Raw genomic sequence first — 4020 nt, forward strand, 5'->3', positions numbered from 1 at the left:
CAAAGAGCAGTAGGATTTACCAGCTTTTGGGAATGGAAACTAATATTGTAGTTTGCGGCAACTTTTGCTCCTACTGCATTTTCCATTGACCACTGCTGGACTGCATCTGAGCCCAGTGTCTTCCATACTGGGCTTTCCTTATTTGTATACAATTTCTCTTCTGGAGACTGATTTTTTGAAGTTACTCTCCCCAAGTCTATATACCCATGTTAAATATTTACTCCTCTTCGACTGCTGTCTTTCCTCGCCCCCACCTTCTTCCATTTCCCCCATGCATAACCTTCTCACCTAGCCATTGCACAAAAATGGAAGATACTGGAGGGTTTGAATTTAGACTTGTGATATTGCAGTGCATGGGATATACTGGTGTCTGAGAGAAAGACTCAGGCAAGAAAACTCCAGACAGATTTTATGTCCTATGGCACACATTTATTGAAACCTTTCATCATGTGGAACAGAAACACAGATATGAGTTTGGCTGTTCTGCTGACAAATACTTTGGGACTATAGCTTTTGAATGGATACGCCTTTTGAATGGACATTTATATCTTGATTTTGCGGGACTTGAAGGAAGCAGAGGAGATGAGAGACATACTAAATTGCATTGGCTGTGCATTTGGTTGTGACAACTCTTTTCTTGCTGTATTTGCTGAAGGATCTGGCTAATTTCATATGCAGCTTAACACACTTGTTGTTGTTGTTTGTTTTCCTGCTTTATTTGATTGCTGTTTGACCAATACGGCATTTGAAAACAACAACAAATTTAGTAGGGACAGCACAGAAAAATAAATAAAGAACTGCATAATCTTATCTGATCAACTGCCTGCTGCTTATGCATTTTGGAAAATTTCCTTAACACTCAGTTATCTTCCAGGCAACACTTTCAGAGTGCTTGGCAATGTCCATCAGGAAACAAGGTCTGGATAAACACTTCCTACAGGACGTTGCCACTGCCACTTTGGCATTTCCTTCCCTTTATTTGCCCCACCAGCACAAGGGGCTATTTGCCACTTTTATCATCTATTGATGCTTCACATGTTTGTGTGGGTGAGGAGCTGGGATGTGATTTGTCTTCCCATACAGAGAAATTCTATTTGGATTATGAGTGCTTTTAAATTTTAAAATAGACTGTGTGTGCTATGTTTCCTAATGCTAACCACCTAAAAGGTTAATTTGAAATTAACAGTTTTCCCGACATTTTATCTATTCGCTATAGCACATTTTTTAAAAAATAAAACTGTACCTTTTTTAAATGGAAAAAATGTTCTGCAGAAAAATATAGTTGTAGGACAATGTCCATTCCATATAACTTTTAATATGCACATTCATATTTCTTTTGGTTTGGTTTCTGCTCACAGGGCTTTGAAACATTGCAGAAACTGCAAGTCTTGTTTACTAGAGGCAAAGGTGGGGTGAATATGCACAGCACTGGCAGCAAACCTTCTTTCCCCCTTCAGCTCCTTGACTCCAGGCTAAAGCTGTGGTAGGAAAACATGATTTCTCTCAACTTGCCAATATCTGAATTTGCCTTTGTTAATGCAGACTGTGATTTCAATATAAAGCAAGTCTTTCTATAACATATATGATGTTTTCTGAGTGCAATCAATTAGATATTTTAGTCACATGCAAACATTTCAGGTTTTGCTGAAGCTGAGGTCAGCTGGAGCCTGACAGAGACACTCTGCCTTTTCTTACCCTAGCAGTGCGAAACTTAATCGCTGCCCTATTAAAATGAGCTAACACTGTGTGGAGTCCCTGCTCAGACTGTGCACTAGCAGCTGTGGCATCCTAATAAGAACAAGCTGTGATTTTAGTTTTGCCTTCAGGCATGGCAGACTGGAGAGAGTTTACCTTTTCAAAATTGGATGCTGTTTCCTGCCCAAAGCTTTTCTTAGTGGATTCAGTAAATGAACAAAGTGCAAACACACAACCATTTTTGACACCTGTTTTGCTTTGCAAGGAATCAGAGGGGTTGCTAGTGGAGCTGGCTTTCAGTCTTCTGTCCTGATAAAATGAACAGTTTATAACAAGAGCACAGATGTAATTCTGCAGGAAGCAGTGGCGTAGCGTGGGGGGTGCAGGGAGGGCCGGCCGCACCGGGCGCAACATCTGGGGGTTAGGGTTAGGGGGCGCAAATCCACGGGTTAGGGGGCGCAAATCCACAGGTTAGGGGGCACAAATTACTTGCCTTGCCCCGGGTGCTGACAACCCACGCTACGCCACTGGCAGGAAGATAATCTATTGTCTCTTTAAAATCTGTATGAGGTGTACTCAGGAATTAGTATTATTTGTCTGCTAGCATTTCCTGAGTCTCAGGGAAGGTTGACAACCACATTTCTGGTAAAGTATAAAACTGTACAGTATTGACTCCTCAAAAGGAATGGATGGTGGTACACAATGCGCAGGAAGAACCAGGAAAACCTCCAGTCCTATTAGCCCACAGGAGGTAGGAATTCTTTAAAAACTGAAAGGAAGAGTCTTTGAAGCATAATTGCCCTAGTCCATGATAAAATGTAGGGAGAGGATATGCTCAAGCCAGAACATGCTTATAAAGTGTAGCAGTTAAGACAATGAGCTTGAAATCCCTAGTTAAAATCTCAGCTCAACCATAAACAGAGACTATGTACACATCATTATTTACTCTGGCTCCAGCAAAGTACATATGATGTTTGCCATATTCTATAGCTCAGGCATAGGCAAACATGGCCCTCCAGATGTTTTGGGACTACAACTCCCATCATCCCTGACCACCGGTCCTGTTAGCTAGGGATGATGGGAGTTGTAGTCCCAAAAACATCTGGAGGGCCGAGTTTGCCTATGCCTGCTATAACTTCTTGAGAAATACTCCTGTTTGATGTGCTTTCCCTTAGACCAGCTTCCATCCACATTGAAAAAATAAGCTTTGGTTAAGCTGAGGTGTGTACTTTTAAGGCAGTTGTTGCACAAGTGTAGATGACAGCTTCACTGAATTAGAGTTTAGCTCAGGGAAACAAATCAGGTCATTTGCCTCAGGTGAATACATCACCTCCCTCTCTGGTGTTGAGCAACGTAAGAATGTGACTTGAAACACGGCGGGGGGAGACAACCTTACTGTGTTTCAAGCCACTAATGTGTACATTGTCAGATTGTGCCATGGACAAGACACTTGTTGTTGACTTCAGCCTCTCATCTGTAATATGGACATCAAGCAGTGCCAGTACCAGGCTATTTTGCACCCTAGGCAAGACTAACTATTTGCACCCCTCCAAAGAAAGGCTAACTCCAGTTTTAAAAAAAAGAACTGTAGAAAAAAATGAAAAGCACAAAACTTGAAACTTCTGAATTTATTCTAAATTGCAAGAATAAGTAACAGAGGTGGTGACTATTTTAAAGGTAAAGGGTAAAGGGACCCCTGACCGTTAGGTCCAGTCGTGGCTGACTCTGGGGTTGCGGCGCTCATCTCGCTTTATTGGCTGAGGGAGCCGGCGTACAGCTTCCAGGTCATGTGGCCAGCATGAGTAAGCCGCTTCTGGCGAACCAGAGCAGCTCATGGAAACACTGTTTGCCTTCCCGTCGGAGCAGTACCCATTTATGTACTTGCACTTTGACGTGCTTTCAAACTGCTAAGTTGGCAGGAGCAGGGACCAAGCAACAGGAGCTCACCCCGTTGCGGGGACTCAAACCGCCGACCTTCTGATCGGCAATTCCTAGGCTTTGTGGTTTAACCCACAGCACCACCCGCGTCCCTGGTGACCATTTTAGGCATGTCCAATTGACAGGTGATCACCAACGCATAGAGACTCGGAAGAGAGAAGAATGAGGGTGGGGCAGGCTTATGTGCACTCACATGCACTCTGTCAACGCACGTGGGGGCCGGGAATAGAAACCCCACATGAGAAATGGTTGTTGCCTGTACAACACACTTTGAATATATTTCTCAAATGCAAAATAAAATGTTTTGGCACACAAATAAGTTCGAATAATCTTGTGATTTGTGATGTTAAAATTTAAATTTCTTAAAAGTTCCAATTTCAGGCCCAT

At 42.7% G+C, this 4020-nt stretch overlaps 1 long non-coding RNA gene across 1 annotated transcript; it reads right to left on the reverse strand.

Annotated features, from left to right (window-relative positions):
• Window positions 1–1230: 1230 nt before the first annotated feature.
• Window positions 1231–3468, reverse strand: LOC309379076. Its single transcript, XR_014172349.1, has 2 exons — window positions 2224–3468; window positions 1231–2046 (listed from the first exon to the last, which is right to left on the reverse strand). It is a non-coding gene; the product is annotated as an uncharacterized lncRNA (long non-coding RNA).
• Window positions 3469–4020: the final 552 nt, after the last annotated feature.

Source organism: Podarcis melisellensis (genome assembly GCF_964234715.1).
Source record: "Podarcis melisellensis genome assembly, chromosome: 10".
Taxonomy (NCBI): Eukaryota; Metazoa; Chordata; class Lepidosauria; order Squamata; family Lacertidae; genus Podarcis; species Podarcis melisellensis.